Source organism: Parasteatoda tepidariorum, chromosome 1 (assembly GCF_982258835.1).
Source record: "Parasteatoda tepidariorum strain Cologne lab strain chromosome 1, Ptep-v5.0, whole genome shotgun sequence".
NCBI lineage: Eukaryota > Metazoa > Arthropoda > Arachnida > Araneae > Theridiidae > Parasteatoda > Parasteatoda tepidariorum.
This window is the reverse complement of record NC_141755.1, coordinates 136751636-136767221: the sequence shown is the minus strand read 5'-3', so window position 1 is coordinate 136767221 and position 15586 is coordinate 136751636. Positions and strand designations below refer to the sequence as shown.

Below are 15586 nucleotides of genomic sequence, written 5' to 3'. Positions count from 1 at the left end.
AAACTCTCGATACTTTTATTAGTTTATATTCAAAATATTTTCGATAGCGCTGTCTAACTATTTCTTTTAATTGAGTTGTTTTGAAAAACTTCATTACCAAATTTCGAGATCTAAAGAATATTACATCAAGTCAAATAAAATCATTAGCAAACGATATTTAAATTTGGCTTAAACGTGTATAGATATAGTATTAATGTTTTATTTTTTAAAAAGCAGTTTTATTAAATAAATTTCCTAAATTAAACTAACCAATTTCAAAGCCTATCGATTTTGTATTTATTAGACTTTCGAAAGTAATAAGGTACCTAAACCCCCTTAGTTATGTTTTAATAACTAGAAGTAAATGTCAAACTAATAAAAAGAAATACGGCATGTAAACAATTCCTTATTGAACTTTTCGAAGGAAATTACATATTTAAATTCACGATAGACATCAGTAATTAACACCTATTGAAGGTTTTAAAAAATTCATACGATTTCATGTATTAAATTTACTGCGATTATAACTAAAGATAAATCTCATTAAATACTAAGCAGATTTACAGATTTTCGAAAAACCCCGCAATTTTTTAATTTTTCTTCGAGATTAAGCGTATTTCAGCAGGTTAAACAAATTTAATAAACCCGTTCTTAAAACACTAAGATTAATAGAATATGTCATGAAGTAAATGATATTTTCTTAATAACTATTTAATATTATGCATTCAACATAACAATTCAAAAAAGTATTTGCATTTTATCTAAAAATTAGAATACGAGAGCTGGTGACACACGCACTTTGTATTAGAATCAAGAAATATAAATATTACAAATATTATTCAAAATAAAACAGTAAATTCTACCGGAAAATTTAAAATTCAATGTTTTTATAAGTTAAAAGAAATCAGATACTATAAAACGAAATCGCAAGAAATAATTTCCATTTAATATTTTTAATACTATTTTCATATTCTTTAAAAATTTAAAATATTGTCTATAAATTTAATAAGATTTAACGTTCAAACAAGACTATAAATCTATAAAGGTAGAAATCATTAAAAGTTATTCTTCAAAACTCTACCGCTAAGGCTGCTTGATTTAATTTAGCATATATTAAACTATTCCTTAATTCCAAAAATTATGCTTAATTTGAAGTTGAACTACAAAAAAAAAAACATGTTGCATTTTAAGAAAAATGGCCTTTGGAAGTATGACCCAGAATTCTAAATTCAGTTTCGTAAAATTTCAAAAATTTTCTAGTCTTAACGAGTCAAATTTTCAAAAACCAGAAAAATTAAATCGAAAGTGAAAAATCTAACATATGTTGCTTGTATTTATAACTTAAAATTTTCAAGTAGTTATAGTTTAAAATTCCAAATTTTTTTCGATAGTTTTAAAAGTAATAAAAGTCAAAAATAGTGAAAAAAAAATTTCATTCAATAGTTAAAGATTCAATAGTTTAAAATTTTCTAAGTTTATTAGCATTTTACAAAAGGAAAGTTTCCAACATCTGTTGCTTGCATTTATAACGTTTAAAATAAATATTTATCAAAAAATAGATTTTGCTGTCAAAAAAAAATTGTTGAATCTCCACATTTGAATTAAATAAAATTGCAACGTAAAAAACACAGTGCATTTAAAGTGATTAACTGTTCTACAATATAATGGACGGAAACCGATATGCTGACAATCTAAGAACGTTTTGTACTCTGATGTTCGACTCTTATAAGCTATCAAATTTGTTAATAAAAAGACCAAAAAATAAACTAAACACAAGTTTTATTTCTGTTCAAGACAAAGAACACACTTTTACAAATAGCATTTCTTAAGACTCAAACAATAGTTCATTCATTACAAAATTATTCAATGCAAAATACTAAAAACATTCGCCACTAAATTTGTTTAGGGAAAAATTTTAAACATATTATTATTACTATTTTTTTACTCTTCAGCTGGAGATTTATTAATAGATAATTATATTAACAAAGGGGGTAGTGTTAATCTAGTGATCATTTCTAAAATTATTGTAATAAAAATTTACACATTTTTTAAGTATAAACATTTGAATGTAATATATTTAAGTAACGCAACTTAATATTTATGAAAGTTATTTTTCGGTTATTTTAAAAAATTTAAGATTTTAGCAATGAAGTTTAAAATTTTATTCCACAGATCTGAATTTTTACATAATCTCATTTTTATGAAAGCCAAAATAGAATGAATCATTTTGGAGAATAGGTTTCTTCAATGGATCCAAATTGTCATTTTAAAAATGGGTGAAATTCAATTTCAAGCATAAGCTACAATAAAAATTTAAAAGTTTTGTATCAATTTTAAACAGAAATAAGTATTTATTTATAAAAATATGAAATCAACAGGGTACATTGTTAGTATAATTTTTAAACTAGTTTTCCTATTACCATTAAAAGGTGTTTTTAAATGTAGAAAACTATTACCGAATAAATAAAACTGCATTGCCTTACAAATCATATTTATAATTAAAATATATCAGTAAATTGAGAAATCCAGGGAACAAAACTCTTTAAGCTTTAAGACGAAGAACTGATTAATTTATTTAGAAAATTTTTATTTCGACAAATCATTTCATGTATCTTAGAGAATTTTAAAAAATATTTATACTTCTTCAGCGATCTTTGATTTACTACTAAATAAACTAAAAGTATAAGCCAGTATTCTTTTAAAAAATAAATTTATACTAAGAGCATTTTTAGTGGCGAAATGAGTACACAAAAGGGTCTTAAACTAACATTCACGGCTCGTTACAATCCACATACATCAATATAGCAACGTTGACACAAAACATTAAAGTTTAAATTTCATACTCCATCGTAATATAAAGAAATAAGATACATTTGTTATTAAATACATACTGTGTCAGTATTCTTTTAACATTAAAATTTCAGAACAGTTTCATTCATGTTAATCTGGCTGATACAAGATATTTAAGAACAAACATTTTAGATTTAGGAAAACGCAATTTCAACACTAAAATTAAGTTTAAAATGAAAAAGAAATTTTAAAATCACTGGTCAATTGTACGTTACAGTATTTTATTTCATTTTTTTTGACGGCAAACGTTCCATGCATTAAAAACATTTCATCTAAATTTAGGCGTAGAAAGATTGGTTTAAAATTTATTAAATTTAAAAATTGCCCTTCGTTTATTTAAAATACTTTACCTCTTAGAATTGAAACTTTAGAAAACTATTCAATGCAAATACTGTCAAATCAGTCGAACTTTGGATTAGTTTTACCTTAAGGCAAGTTAGAAGTTTGCTTTTATTATTAACTTTTTCACCACATAACATTAATAACAGTCGGATTCAAAACTTATCTGCACAGTCATAATTGTTTAAAAAATGGCAATTATAAAAGTTCAATTAAGTAGTTTATATATTTTGAGGTTTAGCAAATTAGACCTTCATTTTAAGATTTTGTAAAAAATTTTCTTCTTTAAATTTATTGCAAGCCTAAGGTTCTACAATTAAAAATTAAATTTAGAGCGATACTACATTTTCGCTAATTTTAAGAGCATTCGTCAAATACAACCCTCATCCACACAAGGCTTAGATCACTTTTTGTTGAGATTTTTAAACGATTGCATACTATCGTAATCTAAAGTTCTACGAGTGGTCTAGTTCTACTAAGCAATTTTAAAGTGCCGGAGATTTTCAGGGCACGAACTTGCAATGTAAAATTGCAGTCCAGGACCTTACTACCCAGCCCTTTAAAATTTGATGAACGCTCTATTCCAAAAGTTACTTTTAACAGCTTCTAGGCTATTCGGCAGTAAGTGCTAGAGTTCCTCGGAGACTTCAGGTCACGAACATGCGATGTAGCATCGCAGTCCAGGACCCCCAGAACTCCAAAAGCCACCCCGGCCCTTACTGCAGGGACACTGTTTTACTGCTGCAGCGTACACAAGGAAATCAAAAAGCTTCGAAACTGCTGAACGAGTGTAGAGCTCGAAGAGGGAGCAGAACGGCCGTCTACCGGTACCAATTCGAACTCCAAGCTTGTCGAGCGGTCTCGGAATTTTTCGTTTCACACTAGTTTACCTGTGTTGTAAAACTATGTCCCTATATCGAGTTTTCGATAGATCGCAGATTTATGGGGCGCAAACACTTAAATTACTCAAACAGAGCTTAATTTCTCAAAGAAAGTATAATTACTAAACATTTATCATAGTACATCGGGCTGATCATTTTCTTGCTTCGGACAGGTTAAAGTTCATCTATATTAAAAAAAAAGACTCAATTGCTTAAAGAAAAAAATTTAAAAAAGTCTTTAAACTGTCTCTGCCCAAGTTCATGTTTAAAAGTTATTTCAGAGTAAAAGGATAAAGCTTTATTTTTCCTGCAACGCTACTTAAAACTTATTCTTAATTTTCAATTACCTCAATCATTGTATTATGTACTTGAGAGTCGTACCGTTTAAAAAATAGCAACTGTCTGAGAATTATAGCTATAAAACAATTAAGGCATACAGATTTCCACTAGAGATTGGTTTTAATATGTTTAAGAATTTAATTTGCTGAACTAATAATTTCTTAAGATTTATATGTTCACGATATTTTACTTTAGGAAATTTTAACCAGAGTAGGCAAACCTTCTTATAAAATTAAAAAGCTTGAACTGGAAATTGTACAAGCTTTGAATGATTATGATCGAATTCTACTTATGTTTTGAATTAAAAATATTTCGCATTTCCACTTGGTTTTTATTTTTGTTACAAATAGTTTTGAGTAGCACCAAAGCTCTTTTGAGATGTGCGGGACTCCAAACGCAAGGCGATACGTTAATTCAGCAACTTTTACAATAGTTTAGTTTTAAATTTTAATTCCAGACAAATATAAAACATTGAAATGCAAGACAAGACATTGAAACAACTCTTTATATTTATTTTCTATTTAAATAAAATTTTCAAACATAACAAGTTTCTTCCACACATAAAATTTGATAACTTTAATGTCCAAAACAAAACTAGAAGAAAATCATGTAGGACTAGAATTATATGCCAAATTTGTTTTCTCGGTGAAATGGATTTAAACTTGCTGTTTGAATGAAGTTTGTTATAAGTAATCTCAAATGTAATAAGCGCAGTTTTTAAGTTATTTCAAGTTTATGAGAATTGAGGCTAAAAGATCCTCTTTTCAGCCGTTCGAAAATTAGTTTTTACTTTGAAGTGACCTTTGAAGCAAAATTTCTATAAAACTTTAGTAATTAAAAGTGTGATTTTTATTAAACATAAAATTTCCAGTTGAATTACCAATTTTTAAGGCAGTTACTATTCAGTCCAATTCCAATTATAATTTTACTCAAAAGTACACTGTTGTACTCTTATACTTATTCTACTACTGAAGCAGCGAATTAGTGTTATGGTTAATGTTAAGATATGTTACGTGATTATTGAACAGTTAGTCATTATTTTGCTACTTCAGCAGCGAATAAGCATCATTAAAAGTCATAAATTTGTCATAGACAAAATGCAATTTATCTTTAATTTACCATGAGTAATTTGACTGGACTGAATAGCGTATTACCTCTACAAAATTAGCTACTTGCTAAAATAAACTTATTATTTTGGTTTAAAATAACAGAGACAAGAACGAATTTTGTTGGTAACTTGTCTTATTAATTTTCACTTTAAACTGCAATTACACCACAATACTATAAAATCCTTGGATTTAAGCTAAATCAAAGACTAATTGCTTAGAAGTATTTATTTTAGAATTTTTTTAACTCATCTTAATGTAAGTATGTAGACTATTAAAAATGCTTCATTTTATAATTAAATTTAAAACTGTATTTAGGTTTTTACATTACAAGGCGAGAAATTAACTTAATTGGAAAAAATTAGTTAAATCCATTTCTTTTTAATGACAAAAAATATAGTCCAATTTGAAAGTAAACAAATTTTATTTTTATCAATGCCCTTTTGTAGTTCTATAAATTTTGTATCTAACGATGTGGTTTTAAGTTCAGTTTCTGATATACACAAAATCAGATAGTTCTGAATTAAGTAGAACTTTAAAGGTATTCTTAGTCTGTTTTGTGCATCGAGAAAAATACCAAAATCTTACAACCAAAAATACTTATAAAATTGCTCGAAACTTTATATTTAATTATTCTTTGAATTTTTTTAGAATCGCACACTTTTATCTTGAATTGGAATAGCTTTTAAAAACACGCTAATAAAAAGTTGCATTCAGTGCATTTAGTTTGAAAGCACTGAATTTTAAAAAAATACTTTTACACAATAGAAATGCTAGTTGCTTCTAATTATTGAGTCAATCTAAATTCAGATAAGTTGGGCAAAATTAACGCTTAGGTAAGACTTTCCAAAGACTAAATGATCGCCCGATGTTTCCAATCATACTAGTCTGAATGATAACTTGAAATAGACAGTAAAATATCTAAGAGTTAAAATCTTACTATTTTCCTGATAACTACATAAAAGGATCCCACAACATCTTAATTAGAATTGAAATTTTGGCTAAGGAAGGAATTTTTCACTAGTTTCGATATTCGGTGGTAAGGAAATCAACGAATCTGGAGATTATATCTACATGACCGATATTTTTGTTAAAATTATTTTCGCATCGAACAGTATTTGCTTTAACCAATATTTATTTTAATGTTGTACATATTAAAGAGTTCGCCTTGAAGGTTTAAAGAATCAATAGAAAATTAAAATTCATAAAAATCTGCTCTTTGGCATTCATAATATAGGAATATTACAGCCAAAATTTAAAGTAAATGTTTTTAATTACATCCAAATGTTTTAAAAAAAATTCTCATGATTATTCATTAAAAAAAAAGGAGTAAAAGATCTTAAATATCTGTATCAGTCTAGTACAATGTGTAGGCAATTAATGTGAATTGAACAAACTAAAACAATCCCACAAAATTAAAAAGAGTTCTTGACCTGTATAGAGTCCTTATTCAACTCGTTACATCTGCTACTCATTTTCATGTAGTAAACCATTTTGTGCAGATTCTAGTAGAAGATTTTTCTCTTTGCATCAGAGGCTCAGTTTCACGAAGTAAAGCATAGGTGAAGATTCCAATAGAAGTGGCTAATTCTAAAAAGGAAACAAATTGTCAATTTCATGATTTGAGATAAACACAAATAGAAATTTCTTTTAAAAATTACTTATATATTAGCTGAACAACAGTTTAAACCTGACGTGTACTCTTTTACGAAATGAATCTTAAAAATAAAACTTAAAGCTTCTTAAACAACCGGTCACTAAAATTGATGAGACTTAAATTTATGTCATTGTAAGAAAGACAAAATTAAACACACACGAAATGCAATTAAAGTACAATAATTACTATTTACTCTGAACTCTCCAAGGTACTACTTAGAAAAACCAGTATTTACAGTTAATAAAAGTTCAACAGTTTAAGTTTGAGACCTAACTAGATTAATATATAGTATTTGAATCTGGGGTATCATGGTTTTATATATACAATGGTACTTATATATACTTGTGTCTTCAGCCAGATTTTATTTAACTTTCTTTAAAAAAATTTTGAAGTTCTCTTTGTTATTTACTGAAATTTAACTTCAACTTTTAAATTTAGATTAGTGTCTTAAATTTAATAACTATTAAAGGTAATTTTATTTGAAGATTTGTCTTAACACTGTCGCTGTTTAATTTATCAAAATAATTCAAAAACTACGTAGATTTATTACATAATTTCAAGTATATATATTTTAGAATTATAATATAGAAAAATCTTTTATTCAAGTTTTTTCAAATATAAAATAAGATAAAAAGCTTGCCCGAAATTCTTTCGTTCAATGATTTATTTTATGACAGAAAAAAAACATGCTGTAAATATTCAATTTGCTTAAAAATTCACAGCCAGAAATAGAGTTTGCCCCTCAAGAACTTTACTAAACAAATCTTCCACAGAATATACAGATAACATACACACCTTGATGCGATGTCCTTAAAGTCAGAATTCATTCCTGCTTGAGTCTGTTAATCAAGAAACGGTTGATAGCCCCTTTCATCCTGTGAGATTCTCCGTTCAGCTATAGTCTGGTTTCGAAGGATAGGTTAAAAAGCTCTTCTGAAAAAGATTAGAAAAGACTCAATAGCTTAAGATTGAAATTTAAAAATCTCTAAACTGTCTCTGCCGAAATTAGTGTTTAAAAGTAATAAAGCAAAAAATTAAACCCTTATCTTTTCCCTTAAAACTTGAACTCTTAATTTTGTAAATCAAGCTATGAATTATTGTATTATGTTCTTTAGAGTCTGACCTCTCACAAAATAGCACTGCTGACCTATTATAACTATAAAACACTTCAGATACACAGGTTTACTCTACATTAGTTTTAATATGTTTAATTTAATTTGCTGAACTAATGATTTCTGAAAATGTAAATGTTCGCGATATTTCACTTTAATGCTTTTGATTTTATAAGAAAGTTCGCCTACTCTAGTTAAAATTTCTTAAACTGGAAATTGTATAAACTTTTAATGTTTATGATCGAATTTTATTTAATTTTTTGAATTAAAAATATTTTGCATATGCGCTGGGTCTTTCCTTTAGTTACAAATAGTTTTGTATGGCACAAAAGCTCGTATTATGAGATGTGCAGGATTACAAACGCAAGGCGATACGTTAATTGAGCAACTTTTGCATCACTAAAGTTTTAAAATGTTTCAAGCATATACAAGACATTGAAATACAAGAGATTAAATAGAAAGTAAATATAAAAAATGTTTTCAAAGTAGTTTTTCAAATATAAAAAAAATAATTCCTCTACACATAAAATTTCATTAAACTTAATTTTCTACTAGTTTCGTTTTTAACATTAAAGTAGGGCTAGAACTAAATGCCAATCTGATTTTGTCTAAAATGGATCTTAGGCTTACGGTTTGAATGAAGTTTGTTATAAGTGCTCTCAAATGTAATAAACGCAATTTTTAAGTTATTTTCAATTTACGACAATTGCAACTAAAAGATCCTTTTCATAGACATTAGTAAATTAGCTTTTACTTTGAAGAACTCACTGTGACTTTTGTAACAAAATTACTACAAAAATTTTGTCATTCAGATTTTTTTTAAATAAAATTGCCCGGTTAATTTACTAACTTTTCAACACAGTTTCTATTGAGCCCAATCCCAATTTTACTTTTATTCAAAAAAGGAGTTTACTCTCATACTTATTCTACCACTGAAGCAGCGAATTAGTGTTATGGTTAATGTTAAGGTGTGTTACGTGATGACTGAATAGTTAGTCATTATTCTGTTTGAACTGAACAGTTAGTCATTATTTTGCTACTCCAGCAGCGAATAAGTATCATTAAAACTCATAAATTTGTCATAGACTTAAAATTTATCTTCAATTTACGTTAAGTACTTTGAGTAGACTCAATAGCGCACTACCTTGACAAAATTAGCTACTTGCTAAAATAATTCTTTTATTTATTTTAGTTTAAAATTACGTTTAAAATTCCTGAGCCAAGTGCGCATTTTGTTGGCAATTTGCTTTATTAAATTTTACTTTCAACTGCAATTACACCACAACACTATAAAATCATTGGATTTAAGCTCAATCAAAACACGAAGAACCGTTAAGTGCTTATATTAGAATTGCTTTTATTAACTTATTTTAATGCAAATATAGACTATTAAAAATGTTTAATTATCTAATTAAGTTTGAAGCAAAAATCGTTTTTAGGTTTCTCCATTCGTATAGTCTCCATCCCTTCTGCGCTAGGAGGGACTTAAAAAAATGGTTTACAGCTAAATTAACAAAGTCCATTTATTTTTCATAACTAAAAATCAAGTTTAACATGAAAGTAAACAAATTGTATGTTTTATCAATGCCATATAACTGTTTAGAGATTTTTTCCATAAATTTCGTATCAAACGATGTGATTTTAAGAGCTTAGTTTGAAATACTCAAAATCAGATACTTGCGAATTATTAAATACAATTCTCAAGAGAGATTTTAACCAGTTTTATTCCAGATTTTATTCTTAGAAAATTGTTTGAAACGATAAGTCAGATTACAATCTTAAATTTCGTTAGTTATTAAATAACATTCACTACATTAAGAAAATTTGTTTTCCGTTCAATTTTGTTTATCAGTAAAGAACTACTTTAAATTCTTATATCTTACACAACTTCAAATATTTCTTAACTGTACTGAATTTTGTATACGTTTTGCACAAACGTAATACAAAAAGTTTATAAAATGGAACCAGGCAAAAATTTAGAAATTAGTTTTAAGAATTTCTCCCTTTTATCTTAAAGTTGAATCTCTTTAAAAACACGCGAATAAAGAGTTACAACGAATGTGTTTAGTTTGAAAGAGTTGAATTTTAAACACTTTCTTACAATAAGAATACTAGTTGCTTCTAATTATTGAGTCAATCTAAATTTAGATAAGTTGGGCAAAATTAACAGTTAGGTAAGAATTTCCAAAGACTAAGTGATCGCCCAATGTTTCCAATCAGACTAATCTGAATGATAACTTGAAATAGACAGTAAAATATCTAAGAGTTAAAATCTTACAATTTTCTTGATGACTACATAAAACGTTCAACATCTTACTTAGAGTTAAAAATTCGAGTAAGGAAAGACTTAAAAAAGGAAAGTAACATTAAAGAACTTAAATATCTGGATCAGTCTAATACAATGTGTAGGCAATTAATATGAAGTGTACAAATTAAAACAATCCTACAAAATATAAAGAGCTCATGACCTGTATAGAGTCCTGGTTCAACTTGCTGCACTAGAGGCTCAGTTTCTTGCAAAAAACCATAGGTGAAGGTTCCAGTAAAAGTGATGTATAAATCTGAAAGAAAACAAATTGTCAATTTCAGGATTTGTGTTAAAAAAAAAGAAATTTCACTGAAAACTTAAATTTTACCTGAATAACACCTTAAACCTGACGCAAACTTTCTTGAAATAAATCTTGAAAATAAAACTAATGGCTTCTTAAACAACTTTTCACTAAATTTGATGGGACTTAAAAATTTTCCTTTTAAGAAATACTCTAACCGACATGAAATGCAATTAAATTTCAACAATTAATATTTACTTAGAACTCTCCAAGGTATTACTGAAAAAATCCAATATTTACAATCAATAAAAGCTTATAAGTTCAAATTTGAGACGTAACTAGATTTAATAAATAGTATACATAATAGTAATTTTAAATTCTTTAAAGTATTAACACAAACTCGAAATTCAGACGACATAGTCAAACCGAATTTTTAAAAAATTCGTTTGACCAGATTTTGGTTAACTTTCTTTATAACAACTTTAGAAGTCTAGTTTCTGTAAATAACAGAAAAAACAAAAAGCAATAGCTGTCTTAAATTTAATAAAAACTACCAAAAATAATTTTATTTATCAAAATAAATTCAAAAACTACGTAGTTACATAATTTCTAATATATATTTTATAATTAAAACACACGAAATCTTTTACTAAAGTATTTTTTGGATAGGAAATTAGATAAAAAGCTCTTGGCAGATAAAATTTAAGAATGATTAAAAAAAATTTTTCAAAATCCTTCGTTAAATGATTTATTTCATGAAAAACATACTGTAAATATTCAATTTGCAGAGTAATGAAATTTACTAGAAATTTACAGCCAGAAATAGAGTTTGCGCCTAAAGAATTTTACTAAAAATTGTTTTACGGAATATAATACAGATAACATACACACCTTGATGCGATGACCTTACAATCAGAATTCATTTCTGGTTACGCCTGTTAATCAAGAAAAGGTTGATAGTTCCTTCCAAATTCTCCGTTCAACAATAGTCTGGCTGCTAGTTCCTTCCAAGTGAGACATTTGGAACTAGCATTAAGCCTTAGTACTAAATAATCTAACCAAAAATTTAATAGAATAAAATCAAAATGGCAAATTTCATACATTCATAAATTAATTTATCGAAATCCTAGTTCACGAAATTTAAAAAATTGAATAAAACTTGTTTCATTTGAAATTAAATTTGTTTAAAGTTACGAAGCTGTAGAGACTCGTGGAACAACTTTTTTTTATTTAAAAATCAATTCACGCAAAAATGAATGAAACATAAAAAGAAAAGTAAACTTACCTGTAAACATTGATCAAACAGAAAAAGTGTCGTACAAATTTGAGTCAGTGGCGTATTTAATGCGTGGATCGACCACGAGCGAGTGTTGTTCTTTTTATAAGAGAGGGCGGACTCTTGGGATCGCATCCGTCTGTTTTTGTCACAAAATCAATTTTTGCTTCTTTTGCAGCCTCCATGACCGCAAAGGATTTTTTTCATCTGTGATGGGTTCCGCAGTGGACTGATCTTTAAGACAAGATTCCCAGCAGATCACCGAAGTCAAACATCACCATCTAAGCTACGGTCAGTGTGCGGGTGGGTGACCACTTGGATCAGTCTGGCTGAGCAAGGTCCGAGGGCTCGTTCGTTGGTTCGTTGTAACGGAACTGAGTGTCTGAGACCTTACGGCCCTTTTCCCATTCATCCTGAAATTAGACTAAGAGATATACATGACAAAAATAAAGTTTTGGGAGCAAAATCGAGTTCATGAGATAAGAAAAAAAAAATGGCACTTTGCCATTATTAGGTAATAACAAAATTACAAGTAATAAAAACACACATTAAAGAAGGTAAAATTAAAGTAAAAGGGGAAAATAAAGGAGGCGAGTTAAAGAAAGCAAGGTCCGGGGGTGTGCGGTATTGATTCTCATTAAACTATATCGTAAAATGCTGGACTTCGGACGTAGGTCGTCGAGCTACCAAAACAGGGGAACAATCCCCTCTGCAGAAGATCAAAATTGTGATGGCATGTCTTCGGATAATCTTCCGGGATGTTTCCCAGACTGTCTAGTGTGACGTAAACAAAATACCCACTTACCTACTTATCTCTGATGGTATTTTTATCTAGTAAGTACCTTACCTTCGGAGAACATCACATTTCGTGTTGGTACCGGCACACTTTATGTATTGCTTGCGGCACTGCTCATTGAAAACAAGGCTATAAATCACTTTTTTTTTAATCCTTTATTTGCTGAATTTTCTTTGTTCAGCTATTTTCACGATAATTCTATAATTTCAGCTCATCTTTCTCAAGATACAGAGGATAAAAGCGAGAAGTATATACATCCTCTTCAACTGAATCGCTCGACCGAGCTGGCTCTGTCGCGTAGAGATAGCGGGTTCAAGTCCCATCGTTTAACCTGCTGTCTTTCTGATATCCTGATGCTTACTATCTGTTCTTAAATCTGACAAATGTCTTATAAGCCACTTCTGTTATGAGCAATATAGTAGTAATAGTTTGTCATTTTTGATCGTATCAAATAATCAAAATACTTACGGGTATACGTATGCTGAATCGTATTCAAAATACGATTCAACATACACTCATTTATGAGTCATTTATTAAGAAAAATATGTGAACTGTTTGCAATTTCAAATTAATATTGAAATGCACAGGTTTAAAATTTTCTACAGTGAAAAGTTTTCGGAACTTCAGTATTCAAAAAAGTATACAAAAACTGGACGGATTTTTAATCTGTTTTATTCCTCTGTAGAAATACCAAAATTTGCCTAGAAAAATCTAGAAAATTGTTTGAAACGAAAAGTCAGAATTTAATTTTAAATTTAATTCCTTATTTAATAACATTCACTACAATATTAAGAACATCTGTTTTTCCATTCAATTTTGTTTATCAGTATAGAACTATTTTAAATGTTCATATCTTACACAATTTTATAAATTGATCCAAAAATTATTTAACTATATTGAATATTTTAGAAGTTTGGCAAAACGTAAGACGAAAAGTTTATAAAAATGGAACCAGACAAAAATTTAGAAATTAGTTTTCAGAATTTCTCCCCTTTATCTTAAAAAGTTGAATCTCTTTAAAAACACGCAAATATAGAATTACAATGAATATGTTTAATTTGAAAGCTCAGAAAGCTTTGATAATCAGACAAAATTTTAATCTGGGCTGTCATGGTTTCAGAAACACGAACATTTTAAAATCATTTGATAAACTTCCTAGAACACCTGAAGTTTCTTCTAAGGAATTTTGTCAACCGGTTAACAATATACCAACATATTAAACGAACTTTTGACCGGTTCTAGTTAGCGCATGTTTAGTGTTAAGGTCAACTAATGAGATCTGGCTTGTATTATCGTATCAAATCTATTGCAGTGCGCGTGAACTCTTGTAAAAATAAAAAAAACTACCGTTGACTATCAAGGCTTTAAAATTAAATAAAATACATTTGGTGTATGTTCTATATTACCAATAGGAATTTTGGACTGCGAGGAGGTAAAGGTCTCATGGCCAGAAACTAATATTAAATTAGAGACTTATTTGACGTTTTAATTTGCATAAAAGTTTAAGAAGCCGAGATAAAGATTTCTTTAATTGAATACAAAAATACGAAGCATTCTGCCAGAAAACTCTTCCACTTCGTATTGTTCTTGCATCTTATTTTTGGCAATTTAGAATGCTAATTGCAGTATCTGTTTAGATGTTTATTATTAATTTACTGAAAATTTAATTCCTCCTTGCCTTTCGTAAAGTTTGTAAAAAGACCATTTATCATGCTACATAATTTAACTTTAAATTACACGTCTTCAAAAATTAAATTTCGCATTTAACTGGTAAATTGCGTATTTAAAAGTCCCAAAATTTCTAGTGCTGAGTGTCTAAGAATAGAGAAGTTAATTAGCATGGAAATTTCTAACCAGGAGACAAGATAACATTTGCTGTCTCATGCCCTGCTGTTATCATCCAATGAAAACTGATTATAATAGATGTAAGATTAGTGTGAAATATCCCCCCCCCCTCCCCAATAATCACTCATTTCGGTATAAAGTTAAGTTTTTACCTTTAAGTTGTGGTATTTCAAAACTTATTTAACTCCAATTATAGAAAATGTTTCATATACTAATTTTAGGCAAATATTAATTTAAAGAGTCAAACAATATTTAATCTTCACTTAAAAGCCAGAAATAGAGTTTGCGCCTAATGAATTTTACTAAACAAATATTTCACAGAATATGATACAGCTGACATACACACACACAATGATGCGATGTCTTTAAAGACAGAATTCACTTCTCGTTACTTCTGGTAATCAAAAAAATGTTGATAGTCCCTTCCATACTAGCAAATTCTCCGTTCAACAATATCCAGGCAGCAAGTTCCTTCCAAACTGTGAAATTATCATTATCCAGGCTGCTAGTTAGATCAATCACTCGACCAAACGGACGTCACGGAGATATTTTAGTTATTTATTGCGTTAGGAGTAGTGGTTTCTTAACGCTTAAAAGCAATTTTTACATTAAAAACGGTTTGAAAAATTTGTTTTGAAAATAGTGTTACCATACGCCAGAAAAGGTTACAATACACTAGAAAAGGTTAACCAAACGAATATTACATTAAATTTTTTTTAAATAGCCTCTAGATGCTTCAATCATCTAGAAATTTAAGAATACTTTTCCACTATTTTTCAAAAAATAAGTAATATAAAATTTAAATAGAACTATCACTTGATAATATACTTAAACTGCAGCAATAGACAAGTTATATC

The 15586-nt window shown here is 28.3% G+C and overlaps 1 long non-coding RNA gene across 1 annotated transcript; it reads right to left on the bottom strand.

The window, feature by feature from the left end:
* Positions 1 to 1741: 1741 nt before the first annotated feature.
* LOC147817061 (uncharacterized) lies at positions 1742 to 13945 on the bottom strand. The gene is made up of 4 exons (XR_015430087.1): positions 12098 to 13945; positions 11704 to 11866; positions 7947 to 10824; positions 1742 to 7084 (listed from the first exon to the last, which is right to left on the bottom strand). It is a non-coding gene; the product is annotated as an uncharacterized LOC147817061 (long non-coding RNA).
* Between the last annotated feature and the right edge of the window lie 1641 nt (positions 13946 to 15586).